Below are 13150 nucleotides of genomic sequence, written 5' to 3'. Positions count from 1 at the left end.
TGCTTTTTTTCCGATTTTATCGAGTAAACTTAAATTTAAAAAGTATGTTCATTTTCTCGTTGATTGAGTTTTGGTTATAATTTTTAAATTCATCAAATATTTGAAACAGCTTTGTTCGTAATTTTGAACACGTAGGGCAAGGTCTAAACAAGTTTACAATCAACTAGATTTTGATATATTTAATTACAACTTTAAATTGTTTAAAATACAACTTTTAAATAGTTTGGGCTTGTATGTCGGGAAAACTTAAACTTAGGATTTTCCTTTTTATATTTTTATAAAGAACATTATTGCTGATAGATGGCGCTATAATGCATCAGGATATTTCTTTTTGTTATTGAAAACAATATTCGAGATAATAGATGGCGCTACGGGATATTATATCGCAATATAAAGGTTAGATAATAGGTGTTATATGGTTGTGCACTTCCGCAAAATTTCTAGAATGTTCTTTTGACTTTTCGTTAAGCATGTTACACAATTTACCTTAAACCTTTTATAAAAACAAATGTTTATTACTTTTAAATACGTTTGGTGCTTAATAAAGATCTAAAAGTTAAAACTTTGCGTCAGAATATGGGAGCTATATTCTCTACTTGTTGCACTAGAATACAGTGAAAAGGCCCATGAGCGCTATTTAAGGCGTTTTTTCGTGCCGCGTGCGTAGTTGGTAACGTCAGAGAGTGTCAAGTTGTAGGTTGGAAGGGAGCGAAAACGGATGTTGAGAGGAGGGTAGCGGAGAACGGCGGAGATTAGAAGAACAACCCGAGGCGTCGTAACGGCAACGATGAATTCGGTTACATTAGCTAAGTTTTCTTTACAGTTGTGAAGTATAGTACTTCAATGGAAAATTTTAAGATAACACTAGAGAAATATATCAGTTTGATATAGTAGTTGCATATTCTTATTTAAAAAAGAAATAGCGCTGAAGAGTTATCGTGTAGATGCAAATATAACTAAATGTATTGTTACGATAGACGTAAACATCCCGATAGTAATATGTGATGCTAGTTTAATCATCTGCTGCTGTTTTTTTCGAAAAGTTAAGTAGGGGGAAGATTTAAAAAAAACACTCGTGTGCTAACTATGTATTTGTTGTTGTAGTTGTAATGAGCTTCCCTTTCATGTTGTAGTAATTTCTCGAAGAGGTCTACATGTTAATCACTTTTTCCCTCTGGCGCAGTCTGCATGAAAAAAACGAAACGATAATGTGAAGATCAGGTTTTTAAGTTGGAATGCTTGGATTACTTTTAGAATAAAATCCTTTTAATATGGTCTGTTCAAACTTAACTCGGCGTCTGTTTAAACATTTTATGTATAGGTGTTACTATATATGATGCGACTACAATTACAACTCACTTGCATATAGTCTAGGCTGTCGAACAAGGGTGGAAAGGGGGGTTAAAGAAACTTTGGTTTTGTTTTTTAATAGGTTCAACTGATGTATAGATTCTACTGTACTTGCAGTTGAGGCTATAAGTGAATCTACAATATCTTACGTTGCCTTTTGATGGTAAAGGATCTCGAAATAACTGCATAAGGAGTGTGTAAGTACTGCAAGGACAGGTAACTTTCCTATTAACTACATCGTTTTCGTTTTTGTAGATTAAGAGATGGAAGTCGAAATTGCGAAATGAGTTGCACGTATTTTGTGCATTGTGTAAGGATGATGAACTCTTGGGGATGGGTTACTTTTTCTGTTTTTTGAAGTATAATTGCAGAACGGAAGTTACTGTCACGGATGTCATTCGCCATAGTCGTAGAAGAATGGTCATCTGTTCTAGTTTGGAGGAAGTGTGACATTCTGACTCTTGTATAGGGTAAGCTGTATTTGGGGCGTTAACAACTTTGCGTTTTTACTTTTTGTCTAATGTTTAATTTCTTGTTAGTTACAAAAGAGATTTACATTCAAAGTTGAACTCTGAATACCATGCAAGACTTGCTGTACGAGTTTACTGTAACTGAAGTGATAACGTAAACCGCAAATTCAGTCTAGCGTCAATAGATATTTTAATGGAAATTTCCATAACTGATCTGTATCTTAAGACAAATGCCGCCCTTTACCTTGTACTGTGGGTAGGGTGGTAGTGGTTTACTTGCACCTTGATTACTTTAAATAGGTTCAGCAAAGTGAAGAATCTCCATGAGACCCTTAAGAGCTTGCCACGTATGTATGATTGTTTTTCATTATGCTGTTTCTTCATTCAAACTCAACCCTGAGAACGAAGAAGAGTACTTGTAGTTGATACACCTGCAGTAAGGTAACATTTTGTATTGGTGAACATGTTTTTCTGAAGGTTAATATGTTACAGTAACGTTAGCAAAACTTGCTAGGGAATAGGTGTTTTTGGTAAATATCACGCAGGTTCTTCAACATGAATTCTTGGTGATGTCTGAATTTCGTCCCTTTTTTCATACTACTGACGTGTATCTGGAAGATCGTCCAACCTTGATCATGTGCCATTGGTACGTCTAGACCAATAGGTAATTTCGGTTAATTTAAGTGCATGTTAAACGAACGTGTAATTAGAAGGATGCCGGTTAGTTACCAGCCTGTGATTAATACTTTCTTTGATTAGTCAACTGAACTTTATACAGGTTAGGGATAATCCGAGTGTAACTCGTAACTGTCTTCAACAGAGCGTACTTGAATTACCTGAAGTAGAATGTTGATCTGTCTCATTCATAGTAATAGTTCAGAGTTGTGTGCTATGCAAATACTTTTCGCGTGTGTGGCGTTTTTTTGTTTTTCTTACACTGAATTAGGTCATAAAGAATGACGTTCACCTGCAGACTTGTGAACAACTGAGATTCACGTACTGTTGAAGATCGTAATATTAGGATATGCTGATCTTGCAGCCTCAGCAAGCAAATTTGTTGGACGGAGATGTCTATTATGGATGATGAATGCACATTTGTTTAACCTCCCAAGTACTACAACTATCGTAATATTAGGATATGCTGATCTTGCAGCCTCAGCAAGCAAATTTGTTGGACGGAGATGTCTATTATGGATGATGAATGCACATTTGTTTAACCTCCCAAGTACTACAACTATACACTTTAATTGGAACCAAGAGGAAATTCTCCATGTAGTCGTACATGAAAATTGTCCTGACATCTTTTGCATGGACCAAGTATAGTAAGGGGTAAACTACCACTAAACTGGATAAACAAGTAACGTATATTGTGCTGTATTTATTGTTTCAAATGTTTTTATATAAAAAGTAAAAAACACCGTAACTCTTGCTATTGTAGAAACATGGAAGTTTAATAGTTTTAACAAACTATTGTCTCTTAACAAACCTCAGTGTAAAGCTAATGGGTAGAATTTGTGTAATTTTAAAGAATAGAACTTCTACCTACCTGATTTGTTTTGGGGGGGGATTTGTTTACTTATCTTCTCAGAATACTTGAATAGGTTCAACACTGGATAAATCTCGGACTACGAAATAACCACAAAGGTTTGAGACGTTTCATCTATCGTCACTCAAACTTAGTGAAGACTGAAGAGAGAATTGTAGATAATTGGCTTTTAGAAGTTGTATTAAGGTAACATTTTGTTACTGTAAACTGAATCTTATTTGAATATTGTCACTGAATTTCCCCGTCATTTTGGAACTTGTTCGTGGCAAGTTTAATGCAGTAGTTGCCAAGTTCTGCAGCTTGAATCTTAGAGATGGGAGAACAGTTCTGTGTTTTTAACATCGGCGGTATATCTGCTGTGTGCAATTGTTAGTAGTAGTTATCACATAGAGTAAGTTGAAGTCTATATTTTTAAATGTAGAATTATCGGTTATTAATGTAGCAGGCATAATTCAGTGTTTTTAAATTTTCTTAAATTGATCAAAGTATGAACTTTAGTGGTTTACGGAAAACGATTTGGTGGCTTTCTAAGTGCAGAGTTAACTAATTGTATTCGTGTCGGAATGTGCAAGTTTGTTAACTAAACTTGTATTTAGTTTGTGTACTATAATGGGAGGGTGGGGAGCTAATTTTTTTTTTTTACGCTGTAAAGTAGGATGACCAGAGTTCTGGAAGTCCGTAAAGGTGTTCACCAGTAACATCCCGAAATATGGGTCCTACGGTTTGGACACGACTTTCACAGTGGAGGTGTACGGTTGAATCCTGGCTGGCTGATTCTGATAAGTAGTAACTTGTTTCGTAGTCCACTATTAAGGAAAACGAACTTTATCTAACAGTCTCAGTATTTTTATTCTTGTTTTATATAATTGAAAAGTCGTTTGTTCTGAGATCCTGTAAGCAGAGCTTTAAAATGTTAGAAGTTGCATATCTCGCCTTATAGGTGAAGCTCTTAGTACAAGACCACATACAAGTTGTATTCCATCTTCAGTGATCATTTACACCTCGATCTTTGACCGATAAGTTTCTACTTGTCATTCAACCAAGTCTTCTCGTGTGGCTCTTATAGTAAGAAGCTGAATAAGGAGTGGAAGTTTTTCATGGTGAACAGTTCGTTGTAATTTAGTGTCCTATTTGAAGTTTGTGTTTGAATATTTATCGTGTATTTTGTGAAATCTTCCAGCATAAGATACTTCTGAACATTTTATACTCGTTGTGTACATGGACGTATCGTATGGATTGTGCACCTATTACAGGGGTGGAGTGTTGGATACTTTGTGTGGTGTTAATAAACATCAGCGTTTCATTTAACGAAATGATTAAAACCTTTTGGAGTTTTTGTATGAATTGTACGTTATTTGATTAAAAGGTTATTTACCCATATTTCTTTTTCATATTTCATTTATATTTCAACTAAACTTTAAAATATTAACTTCACGCTAAAGCAGCGAACAACTTACCGGTTTATGTAAACCGGATACAAAACATTCCTAGCTTACACAATTGGCTTTGTATTAAGTAACAAATTCATAGAAATTGCAAGTTACATATTAAAAAAATAAAAGCCTCTATTAACCATTATTTTACAAGTGAATTACTAAAACTTCTACATTTCAAATACAACTAAGACTATATCTTCTTCGTTTGTTTCAAGAAAACTTTGAAAACATACAAATCTACAAAAACAGATGAACAAAACTGGAGATCTAAACGTCCTGAAGAATCAATCTTGTTAGAGCAGGGTTTGAATTTTAATTTTTCTGAATTTTACGAAAAAACTTATTACCCAATACTACTTACATTTTAGAAATATCTTGCATTAAAAGTTAAATTTCAAATAAAATTACTACATTTGTACGTATTTTAACCAGTTTCATAAGGTAGTCTTAGAAAATAGTTAATCGTACAACCTATCGTGGTTCAATACAAAGTATTAAACGTACAACGAAATTTAATTTTATTTTTACATACCCAGTGAAGTAAGTTTAAAACTCGAGGGCGCCGAAACTTGTAAGAACGTAATTAGTTAACGCTGTAGCAACATTGGAGGAAAACGTCGATATTTTTGTTTTTTAACGTAATTTTTAACACGACACTGATACATATTCCAGATAATTTTACTCATCGTAAAATGTTCCATGACTGAGTCAACTGCCTAATGCCGACTTCAAAACATGATTTCATTGAAATGCAAACCACCTGAAACTTCGAATGGTCACATATGATGGTATGTTAGTCAAATATCGCATATTCGAAATTTAGATTTTGGTCTGAGGTGTAAATAAATTTTTTATTAGAAATAAGTAACTAGTTTGAATTTATAAACAAACGGGATTGTTAAAACTGCACTCTTAGAATTTACGTGACTTTTACGTTACTTAAATGGCAAAATTTGCCGTTATAAGCAGTAAATTTGATCCAATGCAGTTTCTTCGAATACATTGAATAAAGTTCAATATTCTGTGTTGCTTGTTACAATAGTGAACATTTTGAGACAAATTATGCCTGAAGATGTCTGGCGGACACAGGAGGAACTCAATTACCTGATAGCATTTTCAATCAACGTTACAGAAATGTCTTTATATGTTAGTGTGGTATAAATTTAGTGATAAACAGCTAAAAATTTTCAGTTATTTTAAAGGTAAGGAATTGCAAACGTTTGGAAGTGCTTGATTAAGGATTTTAATGAATGTTGCTGAGATCAATCGAAAGGAGTTTTGCTTTTAAACTATATGCATATGTTAATATGTAGGAAATTTATGTGGAATACAATATCTGCGCAGTGTATTCACTAGATATTAATATTCCACTACGTTGAACATTAATTTTAATCGAGAAGTTCATTCGTAGATTTTCATAAATACTCTTAATTCGTTGATTGAATAATTAGTAAGTGAGAAACAGAAATACAATTTTAGTGATACACTTGTAGAATATTTACTGTCAGATAACCTGTCTATAAGGTAAGGTATAATGAATTCATGAAAATGTTGACACTTTCCAACGATTTATTTTAAGGGACATCGTCCGAGTCTAGAGTTTAAATAATTATGATGATTAAAGGTGAAATGTTTCGGATTATTCATTTGTACGAAATTTTATATTGATAATGAGATAAATATTACTTTGAAATAAGTTTATTAACTACACGCACTAATAAGATAAGCACTTTTGGATAAGTGAAAGTGATGCACTTAATGTGTGAAGGATTGAGTAAGAAAAATAAATAACGCAATGAGTTAATCGTCCATAATCTTTATACCATTTAGAAGAAAATGTACTCTTTTTGAGATGATTTAGCAATATGTAATAATATCAACGTGCAACATCTATACAGTGAATGTGCTATCAGTAATGGTAGAAAGTGGCATTAAGTTAACACATTTACAGTGCTAAGATTTCGCTATACGTAGGGATGACCAAGCTATCATTAAGGTGAAATATTTATTGTGGTATAGTTTCTCAACTTTGCTGAGGCAAAAAGAAGGTACAATACTGATTTTGCAATGGGTTTATTATTTTTATTTGCATGATAGAATTGGAGTACAATTTACAAAGCCTTCGAAGTAAATTTTAGTAATAATCAAGATAAGCATTTGCTTTTGGAAAGCGTTGAGGTAGTACATTTAGGTTGCGATAAGTGTATCATGAGTACGTGCACAATGATGAATAATGGTAACTGTGATATGAGCTCATAATCAGTGATCTGACGATGATAACCATAGAATGAAATACTTGAACTCGTTAAAAGTAATCGTATGCTGGTGAGAGGAAATAAGTGCTGTACGATGTGTTTAATAAATATAATCCTGAAGTAAAAATAAATTGCTTCGAATGCAAATAAAGCTGAAATCATAAGAATTGGATAAAGCATTTGGTTATTGATCTATTCACTAAATGGAATCGTGACGATAATAGTGTTTTTTGTGCAATGACTTCTGTATAAATGAACTTTTAATGATTAAATTTAGTTTAAAGTATTAAGTGTGTGATACATTTATCGTAAGGAATTTTAATATAACAATAAATTAAAGGAACTATTTACTGTGCAAGAAGTTTATTGTAAGTAATCGTAAAACAATAACCGTAAGGTTGACTTTGGAAAGATTTATCTGTAAGGGAAATTGCATGAATAAGAAGAAACATTTTCTGTCTGACGAGTTGAAATAATTAAAATGCTTAAAGTAGGCGAAATATTTGTTCTTCCATACTTTTGTACGAAATTTTATATTGATAAGAATGAGATAAAGTATTTCTTCAGTTAATTTTAAATAACTTTTTATAATAAGGTGATATACTTACTGCGTGATGGATGATGTATAAGAGAACTAACATTTCAGTGAAACATTTTACAAGTAAAGTATGAAATGTCAAATAAGCTCTCTATAAGCAATGGAATAATGATTACATTTCAAGAAGAGCTTTACTTCATCTTGCGATTGGTTTTGTGATTTATTCGGATGTTGAATTATAATGAAAAGTAAGCATTTATTTTGCAGTGATTTCACTGTATGTGTACACATACAACTTTGAAGTAAGGATGAATACTTTAGTTGAAATGATTTTCTATAAGTAAATGTATAATTATAAAATCAACTTGAAATATTGGGTATCCTGTGATTAATATTAGTAACGATACAAAGCGGCGTTATGTTAATATATTTACAGTGCTATGAATATTATACGTAAGCTTTCTAAGCTATCAGTAAGGTGAAATATTCGTAATAATAATCCAAACAGTATTATAAAGTATTTGATGTAGGATCATTTGATTAAATTTAATTACAATTATGTAAATAAGAAAAATGAATTTGCTGTGTTTACTGTTAGTTTGCTTAAAATGATAAGAATACAAAAGGACATGTCAGTGGAATTGTTTTAATTGTAAATAATATAATAGTTAAACTGAGGTTAAATGCCAGAACGTATTCCATACAAGAAATGTGATGACTACAATGTGTTGAAAATTTAGTGGGTGATAAGTTGAATGTAGTGAAATTGACATGAAACAACGTAGTACAGCCTAAACTGTGCAGTGACTTCACTTTAAATATTTTGATTAAAAAAGTAATAAGAAAAAGCGTTAGCAGTTATGTAGTGCAACCTAATGTAACTTACATTTTTGTGGTGACAACGTTTTCTTGTGTTGATGATTTTCGTGTTGAAGGAGAATGAAAGTATTCATATCATACAGTAGAATTCTGTGTGAAAAGACGGCGAAGTTTAAAAATATTGGAAAGAAAAGTGTTGTAAAATGGATTAATTGACTGATAAAGGAAAGCTTATAAGACAAAGCAATTAATAAGAAGTAAATAAATAGGAATTATTAGATTGCTAATTTCTAGGCGTATTAACGATTGCAGTAAAGAAATTAGATTAAAATGCGTTCGCTTTAAATATTACAAAAGTAAGGTAGAAAATGAGTTATATACAAGTATGTCATAATAAACAAAATGAAAGTTACTAGACGATGAGCTTATTATGTGTTAAATTATAAGCAAAAGTGTAAGGTAAAATGTGTTGTACTGTGACCTCACTAATAGTTGTCTAATAATAGTAGAAATAAAAGGAACATTTAATCTGCGATTATTTCCCTAATTAATCATCTTATAATAGAAAATTAAGAGAACTAAAGTGTACTCGCTTCACTATTTGTAAATTTATATATAGAGGTTAAACAATGCATGTAGTATAAATGATTGTACATTGGAAAGTTTAAAGCAAAATGTTTACAATAAGGATTAATTCTTACGTGGAAATCATTTCCCTATATGTAAAACATGATGATAAAATCAACTTGAAACATTTAAGTCGCCGTGAAGTAAGAAAGAAAAAAATTTAAAATATTGACTTTAACATGGATTTATAACAGTAATGATGGGAGTACAAATTAGAATGACTTTACTTGAAGTAAATTTATAATAATAACGAAGTGAAACATTTGCTTTTGGAAAATTGCAGAATAACTAACATCTAATTGATAGCAGTAAGAGAACAAATATTTTGCTGTGATGAGTAGAATAGGTAATTTAACAAGGATAAGAATAAATCCATATATCTGCGCTGCGATGATATATGTATAAGAAAAATTAGTGTTGAGTTTGTTTTGTTTTTTCAAATTACGCTCGAATCTACACGAGAGCTATCTGCGCTGGTGTTAAGAATAAGCTAAAGAATTTGCTGGGATATGAGGTGACAACAATCCCACGTTAAGAGTCAGGTAAAGAGTATTCGTTATATGTAATTTTCTATTTCTAAAATTATGGCTGGTGAAATGGTTACAGTTGGTTTATTATTAGCTTATAAGTATTGATGAAAATGTGAAAAGAAAGATGCAGTTCTATGGTGCTTGTCTGGTAACAGGTGAATAAGGTTAAAATAAAGCATTGATTTACAAGAAGTTCTGTATTATGAAAATTGTCATGGAAACACGTTGCAACCATTCGCATTAAGAAATAATAATCCAAACAGTATTATAAAGCATTTTAATGTGGGATCATTTGATTAAATTTAATTACAATTCTGTTAATAAGGAAAATGACTTTCCTGTGTTTACTGTTAAGTTTGCTTAAAATGATAATAAAAACAGGACATGTCAGTGGAATTGTTTTAATTGTAAATAATATAATAGTTAAAGTGTAGTTCAACGCCACAATATATTCCGTACAAGAAATTTGATAAGAACAGTTAATTGAAAATTTAGTGCGTTCAATGTAAGTGAAATTGACATGTAACGACGTAGTCCGGAGTTAACTGTGCAGTGACTTCTCTTTAAATATTGTAACGAAGAAAACAATGATAAAAAAGTGTTAGTAATTATGTGGTGTAACCTAATGAACTCTGTGTTTTTGTGGCGAGATATTTTTCTAGTGTTGTGGTATGAGAAGGAAAGTATTCATATCTGACCGAAGAGTTCTGTGTAAAAGATATCGAATTTTAGAAATGGAGTACTTGACTCATGTAGGGAAGCTTCAACTAAAGAAGTAGGTGTTGTTAAACTGGGTGTAATGGGAAACATATCTTGTTGCGAATTTCTTAATTTTTGATATATTAACGATCGAGGTAAATAATTTAATATAAAATGTATTTCCCATAAATATTACACAATAAGGTAGAAAATAAGTTCTGTATAAGTGTTTCATAATAAACGTAAAAGTACCAGTAAGCGATGAGTTCAATGTGCATTAAATTATAAGGATAAGAACAAGGTAAAATATTTACTGTAGTATGATTTCACAAAACGTTGTTTGATGAAAAGAGTACAGATAAAAGAAAACATTTATTTTGCGATGACTTCCTATAAATCATCTTGTAATAGTAAATTGAGATAACTTTTAAGTGAACTCACTACATTATTTATTAAGCTAACAAAAAGGGGTAAAACAATGTATTAAGTGAAAGTGATTGCAATATAGGAAGTTTGAAGTACAATTTTTACTATCTAATTATTTGGATATAAGTACGATTTTAATATTAGTCATGTTAATTGTTGCGCAAATACTTCAAGTAATTTCAAAATTGTAGGAATTAGGAAAAGCATTTAATGTTGTAAGAGTGTGTAAAAATAGTAAAACAAAATTGTGCAATGAGTTCAGTACATAAACTTTTAATGAGAACAGTAAGATCAAATATTTGGCGTGAGATCAGTTCAGTGTAAATACATTATTATGATGGCAGTAATGTGAAAAATTTATTATGTTACAAGTTCATTAATGGTAGACGTACAATGGTGTTATAAAGTAAAATGTTTGCTGTGTAAAGTGTATGAAATCCATTTATTAAGAAATGATAATGAGAAAGCAAGATTAAACATTTACTGTGTGACGAACTTGCGATACATAAATTATAACAATAACGTTGAAGTAGAGAATTAACAGTGTTTTAAGTATTGTAAGTAAGTGGATAACGGTAATCCTAAGGTTTAATTTCAAATGATTTATTTTTAAGGATAATTGTAGTTAGAATGAGAAAAAACATTTTCAGTGTGGCGAGTTGAAATAATTATATAAGGTGAAATATTTGTTGTTGGATTAGTCTTTTATACTGACAATAATGAGGTAAAAATATTACTTTGCAATAAGTTGGTAATATAACTGATCACACCAAGATAGCAATAAGACAAAACACGTTTTGATAAGTTCACTGTAAGTAGTTTTTAATAACGATAAAGTGATATGCTTGATAATGAGTATAGGAGAAAGAGAAATAACATTTGAGTGAAACATTTAATTGGCAAAATATTTACTGTGATAAAAGATTGTAAGTAAAGTTATAATGATAACATGTAATCTCTCTTTGTAAGCAAAGGTGTAATTATAACACGTAGGAAAAGGTTATACTGCAGTGTGTCATGAGTTTATCACAGTTAAATGTTGAATAACAAAAAGGAAAACATTTATTTTGGCATGTGTTCACTATACATAATTTCAACACAGTACCATCAGGATAAATATTTACTTTGAAATGATTTCACTATGTATAAATAGATAGTAATACAACGTGCAAGTTAAATACAAAGTTAAAGAAGCACATTTAGATACGTTTGTTACAAGTAATCTTCTAATTATAAAGTTATGGCTGGTGAAATGTTAAATCTGTTGTTGGTTACTAGACGATGAGCTTATTATGTGTTAAATTATAAGCAAAAGTGTAAGGTAAAATGTGTTGTACTGTGACCTCACTAATAGTTGTCTAATAATAGTAGAAATAAAAGGAACATTTATTCTGCGATTATTTCCCTATTAATCATCTTATAATAGAAAATTAAGAGAACTAAAGTGTACTCGCTTCACTATTTGTAAATTTATATATAGAGGTTAAACAATGCATGTAGTATAAATGATTGTACATTAGAAAGTTTAAAGCAAAATGTTTACAATAAGGATTAATTCTTACGTGGAAATCATTTCCCTATATGTAAAACATGATGATAAAATCAACTTGAAACATTTAATATGCTGTGATTAATATCAGTAATTGTTCAAAGCGCTGTTTTGTTAATATATTTACAGTGCGATGAATTTTATACGTAAGTTTCCTAAGCTGTCAGTAAGGTGAAATATTAACAAGGTCACGAGTTTAATTTAAGTCGCCGTGAAATAAGAAAGAAAAAAAATTAAAATATTGACTTTAACATGGATTTATAACAGTAATGATGGGAGTACAAATTAGAATGACTTTACTTGAAGTAAATTTATAATAATAACGAAGTGAAACATTTGCTTTTGGAAAATTGCAGAATAACTAACATCTAATTGATAGCAGTAAGAGAACAAATATTTTGCTGTGATGAGTAGAATAGGTAATTTAACAAGGATAAGAATAAATCCATATATCTGCGCTGCGATGATATATGTATAAGAAAAATTAGTGTTGAGTTTGTTTTTGTTTTTCAAATTACGCTCGAATCTACACGAGAGCTATCTGCGCTGGTGTTAAGAATAAGCTAAAGAATTTGCTGGGATATGAGCTGACAACAATCCCACGTTAAGAGTCAGGTAAAGAGTATTCGTTATATGTAATTTTCTATTTCTAAAATTATGGCTGGTGAAATGGTTACAGTTGGTTTATTATTAGCTTATAAGTATTGATGAAAATGTGAAAAGAAAGATGCAGTTCTATGGTGCTTGTCTGGTAACAGGTGAATAAGGTTAAAATAAAGCATTGATTTACAAGAAGTTCTGTATTAGGAAAATTGTCATGGTAACACGTTGCAACCATTCGCATTAAGAAATAATAATCAAAACAGTATTATAAAGCATTTTAATGTGGGATCATTTGATTAAAT

The 13150-nt window shown here is 31.0% G+C and overlaps 1 long non-coding RNA gene across 1 annotated transcript; it reads right to left on the bottom strand.

Annotated features, from left to right (window-relative positions):
* Positions 1-663: 663 nt before the first annotated feature.
* LOC143253879 (uncharacterized) lies at positions 664-4746 on the bottom strand. The gene is made up of 2 exons (XR_013029879.1): positions 3039-4746; positions 664-2924 (listed from the first exon to the last, which is right to left on the bottom strand). It is a non-coding gene; the product is annotated as an uncharacterized LOC143253879 (long non-coding RNA).
* Positions 4747-13150: the final 8404 nt, after the last annotated feature.

This window comes from Tachypleus tridentatus, chromosome 6 (assembly GCF_004210375.1).
Source record: "Tachypleus tridentatus isolate NWPU-2018 chromosome 6, ASM421037v1, whole genome shotgun sequence".
In the NCBI taxonomy this organism is placed as follows: domain Eukaryota; kingdom Metazoa; phylum Arthropoda; class Merostomata; order Xiphosura; family Limulidae; genus Tachypleus; species Tachypleus tridentatus.
This window is presented reverse-complemented; position numbering and strand designations above follow the sequence as displayed.